Source organism: Sorex fumeus, unplaced genomic scaffold (genome assembly GCF_029834395.1).
Source record: "Sorex fumeus unplaced genomic scaffold, SorFum_2.1 ptg000115l, whole genome shotgun sequence".
Classification (NCBI taxonomy): Eukaryota; Metazoa; Chordata; class Mammalia; order Eulipotyphla; family Soricidae; genus Sorex; species Sorex fumeus.
In genome coordinates this window covers 15,069,401-15,074,952 of record NW_026606172.1, presented here as the reverse complement: position 1 = coordinate 15,074,952, position 5,552 = coordinate 15,069,401, and the positions used below count along the sequence as shown (strand labels likewise).

The 5,552-nt window shown below is 36.6% G+C and overlaps 1 pseudogene; it reads right to left on the bottom strand.

Moving 5' to 3' along the window:
• Positions 1 to 552: 552 nt before the first annotated feature.
• LOC130043176 (protein farnesyltransferase/geranylgeranyltransferase type-1 subunit alpha-like) lies at positions 553 to 1,723 on the bottom strand (annotated as a pseudogene).
• Positions 1,724 to 5,552: the final 3,829 nt, after the last annotated feature.

Genomic DNA, 5,552 nt, shown 5'->3' with positions numbered 1-5,552 from the left:
CTTATAGGGATTGTGTTAAATCTATATAATGCTTTGAGGAGTACTGCTACTTTGACAATATTAATCCTCCCAATCCACAAGCATGTAATATTTCTCCATTTTCTTGTGTCCTATTTGAAGTGAAGTAGTGATTTCCAGTTTTCTTTGTCTAGGTCCTACATCTCTTTATTTAGCTGATGCCAACGTACTTGATTTTTTTTAGGACACAGCTTATAATTTTATTACAAAATCATTCATTTGGCATTAGTTGGTTTCAGTGGTAGCAAGATACTGTGAGTAGGGGGCATAGCAGCTCTACTGTATCAAAAGCATTCCCTGCTTGCTTAACCCAGAATCAAGTGACCTCAAATCCATACATGTTACCTTCAGTCACTGCTTAAGCCCTAATGCACTGACCAATTGGGGAGAAGGTGATGCTAAGGAATTAGGATAAATGTTTTTAAGACTACTGTGATCTTTATGGACTTTCTGATTTTCTCCCTCCCTCATAGTCCCACTCCCCTGAACTACATTGCTTCAACAAAAACAAATTAGTTAGAGCTAGTCTGAACAGCAGCAGCACCCAAGGAACATAACTTAGTTTTTGTTAGAAAGCAATTAACTTTGTGATTCATGTTTTATACCACAAAAAGAGTGACCACCCTAATTTTAAACTCTTGCTTTAGAGTCTTTTAAAAAAATAAAAGCATCCATCAAATTCTTCTGGATGGTGTTATTGCTCTACATTTGCTGGAGGTTTGTTTTCTGTGCTGTGTTTGCTTTGAAAGGATCTTCCAATATATCTCAATATTCCTTTCTTATAGTATCCTTTTCTTTTGCTAGAATTTCACATAACTCTAGGGCTTTATTAAAAATGTCCTCCTTGTTGTCACATTGGTTTTCTAGCATGTCTTCATAGATACCCACAAGAAAAGCAATTAAGTACAGGGAACTGTGACTAGGTTGTAAATCAAGAAGCTGATTTAATAAATTGGGATATTTGGAAAGACCAAGATCTTTGAAAATCCCTTTCAAATAGTTCCATGCACTCTCATTATGTGGTAGTAGTTTGATCATTTCCAGAGTGTACTGAACTTCTCTCTCCAATACAGCACGGTTACTATAGCCAGTAGTGTTAGAAATCACGAAGTATCTTTGGTTCCAGACTGAGTTATTTCTCATATCCTCTTTGAGAAGTTGCTCTACATATTGTAGCTCATTGTCCCAAAGTTCAAATTCCTGAATAACCCTCTGTCAGTGTTGCCAGGTATGGTAATTTTTTGCATCCTGGTTTAGAATATCAGCAATAAATTCAAGCTCCGGGGATGGATCTTTTAGCCACTCCAATAACACATGCCAATGATGTCAAACTTGATACTTTTGGAGCTGCTCCTCAATTATTGCAGAAATGTAATTCATTTCCTCATGTAGATCCTTTTGGAGTGACTTTCGAACTCTCCGAAAATACCACACCGTGTAATTGGCTACATTCAGCTCAGTAGCATCTCTGGTTACTTGAAAAGCACGTTCACTTCTTTCATCATGTTGCAGAACAGCCCGCAAATAATCATAAACATCTCTTAATTTTTCACTATAAATGATCTGGAACATTGGATTTGGGCCATCATTCTGCGACAAGGGATCTATATCAGCTAATTCTACTCTGTCTCTGTAAAAGATGTACGTGGGAAAGTCCAAGTCCAGAAACCCGGCGTCCACGGGTGGCCGCCTTGGCTTCAGCCATGTCCAGCGGCTGCAGCAGTGGAGGCGCAGGCTGACCCTGCTTGGCCTGATGGCCGCGGCCACCGCCAGGCCAGTGCAGCCTGCTACGCACCCTTCTAGTACTTGATTTTCTGAGGCAAAATCTGGAATGGTATTATTTTTTTAATATCTCTTTCATTGTTTCTGTATAGGAAAGCAATGGACTTTGGGTATTGGTTTTGTAACTAGCCACTTTTATGCACAAATCTATTGTTTCTACAAAGTTTGTTATAAAATCTTTAGGATATTTTAAGTATAGCATCATGTTGTTTGCAAATAGCGAAAACTTGACTTCTTCCTTTCCTATCTGGATGAACTTAATATCTTCTCCCTCCCTAACTGCAATTGTAAGTACTTCCAGTACTATATTGAAAACAAGTGGTGAGAGTGTGCAACTGTGTCTTGTGCCTGGTCTTAGAGGAAAGATTTTAGTTTTGCTTCACTGAGGTTAATGTCTGCTGTGCAAGTACTTCCATTACTATACTGAATCTGAATGGTGAGAGTGGACAACCTTGGTTGTGCCTTATCTTAGAAGGAAACCTTTTAGTTTTTCCTCATTGAGGTTAACTCTTGCTGTGGCCTTGTGGTAGATAGTTTTGAATTCAGTTCCTCTGCATAAATTTATATATTTATATGAATTTATGTTGAATATAATATATTCAATTCATAAAGGAAAAGTCAATGTTAGTAGATTTAAGCAAATTGGTTTGTTTTTAACACATTTCATGACATCTCATCATAAGAGGTGTCTACACGTGGCTTAAGGGCCAATTATGCTTTTCCATACCGATTATGTGGTGGCTACAGCAGGTTCAGATATCACATAGAGGGCTGGAGAGATAGTACAACAGATTGGGCACTTGTCTTGCACATGGATGACCTTGGTTTATTCCTCATATTTCATATGTTCCCCAAGCACTTCCAGGAGTAATTTGTGAGTCCAGGGAGAGGAGTAAGCCCTGGACATAGCCCCAAAACCAAACCAAACATAAAATATGAAAACAAATATATAGATACACTATTTCAAGAAGAAGAAAAAGAAAAGCATGATTATCAAGTCACCCTATTTTACTTAAAAAGATAAATCTCCCCACTTTCAGCATTGGGACACTGATCACATAGAGATTAATGTAATCAAAAGAAATCTTTGTTTACAGAACAGTATATGCAATATATCCAGCATCAAACAGGTAAAATGGAATAAACAAAGGACCAACAAAAGCAGAACATTATGTTCAAGTCTTGATTGTCAAAAGTGAATTGTTTGGAAGTCTTACCCCTCATTACCTGGACTAATCTCATAGACCATAAGCTAAACTAATAGAAATGAAATAGAAAAACCAAATTTCTTCCTATTCTATGATTATTTGTCCACATGGTCCTTAACCTACTCTATGCATGTTCATAAGCCATGGTAATATTTATGCAGGGATCAGTAAGATGGTAGTGCATGTGAAAAAAAATCAAGGCAAAAATGCTCCTTTTTGGGGGAGACATAGATGGATCTCTAACTTATTAGGTTTCTAGTCTTTGTATATCTAACAATTTTGCTATAAATAGACCAGACCTATTAAACAATTTTATATCAGTTTATTATTGATGTTATAACTCTATGGATTTATGCTTTCTTTAATTAAAAAACATTCAAAAGTTTAAAAGCTCAATTTTTTCATCAAAATGCTCCTTCCCCCATCTTCTTTTGAGCTCTTTCTGCCCATTAAGTTTGAAGTTGCAGTTTTCTTGTTCTCAAGCAGTCACAGATATTAAATGTTTTCAGGCAAAACCGTGTTTATAAGAATGATGTTTTTCAATTGGGTTCAGGGGGATAATGACCTCTTTGTCATTTATCGCCAATAAATCCTGAAAATAGTACATGTGGACACTCTGCTGGACATAGATGCCAAGCTAGAATCCTCAGCTAGAATCAAAGTTGTGTTGTTTATTGCTCCTCTTGATCATTTCCTTTATTTAATTCTGGCAAGTTACCAAAGTTAAGAAAGATATTTGCTGTGATGTGGCTGAGCTAAGCCCCACTTGTCAAGCAAACTGATAGTGAGATTTGGAGGGAAACTTCTCATTGCCAAGGACCAAAGACAACAATGCTCAGTGATGGAGAAAATCTTTATTATTGTGAGTATAGAGCATGCTGTTCTTATGGAGAGCTGGTGACATTCTTCTAACTGGATTGCATCTGCACTTTTAAAAGACATACAACCAGTGTATCACTAGAGATAATAGGATCTGGGACTGGAAAGCCTTCATATTTTATTAGGGATACATTGATCTCATTTCTTTCAGTCACTGAAGTGTTATTTCATATCCCAGTGTCTGCATAACTGCATTGCCTTTGTTTCTCAGTTCCATTTAAAATTCCCTGGCATATCAAGGCTAGTGAATGTCAGCAAAGATAACTATCAAGATGTAATAACTTCCAACTACAGGAACTTATGCCACGAAAACAACTTAAATGAGCAGATCTTTCTGTAATAAGTGGGTACCCAGGGGGGACAAATTAACTCCAAGCACTCTGAATTTATGTCAGATTTCATCTGAGCTTTGACTGTACATAAACATCGACATTCATCACAGCTGGTCAAAGAACTAAAGTGTATACCAGAGAATAAAGGTATATAAGTCAAATGAGAGAACAACAACCTATATCACAGAAAACCTTCAAACCCCTTCAAAAATCAACTTCCTTCAAAACCATGAAAGAACTATAGAAAGAATTTAACTAAAAGCACAACTATAAGGAAATGCAGTGAGAACTTGCTTTTTTGTTGATTATAGTTGCAGATTATGGCAAGTTTGGTGTTTTTAAGTGACAATTTTATTATTACATTTACTGGCTTGGGGCGTTTTCCTTATGATTTTAGTCAAACGTAAAAAGAATCTGACAATTTTAAAAAGTTAATCTGATCAGTAATAGGGGATATTATCTTTAATCACAATTTTACCAACTTCCTGAGAGGATACAACTATTTAAAGTACATTTTCTCCCCTCTCAATATTACCTCTTCACCTGGGTAGCCTGAGATTCACAAACATGACAGTGGAAGGAAACTGTTTCTTTTTCCAAGCAAAAGTTCCAAGACACTAAAACAGAAGATATAAGAGTTTTGTCATCTCACAGAAACTCAAGTGATGATATGTATTATATCACATAATATTTGTCACAAGTGAATCACAAGACTTAGCCAAATTCCAGGTAGGGAAACTAAGCAAATACATGAATACTGAGAGGTTTGATCATTCGGAACTCTTTAGAAACTAGCTATTACAATCTTGTAGCCTGCAAGCCAAGTGAATTTTAACTTTATTTTGTTTCAAAAATCATACTAAGTACTTTCAAATAGAGTTTTCCTTTGAGATAATAACAATCATCAGTAGTCAGTTATGTGCAGAATTATATTTGTCTTAGAGAAAAATTCATTAAAATATTTATTGATGGGGTGAGATGGAACTTGCCTTGTATGGGAATAGTACTGGTTTCATACCCAACACTGTATGTGGTCCCTTTATACACTTCCAGGTTTGATCCTTGAATTCAGACTCAGGGGTAATCTCTGAGTATAGCTGGGTAAGGCCCTAACCCCAGTCACTGTCACTGTCACTGTCCTCCTGTTGTTTATTGATTTGCTTGAGCGGGCCCAGTGACGTCTCCATTGGAGACTTTTGTTGTTACTGTGTACTGTGCTAACCCCAGTCAAAAATATATATTGGTGACAACTGAAGACTTCATACACAGAATTCTGAGGTGACATCTATGCTCTCTTGTATTTTAAGTACTACACAAAAGGGATTATCAGATT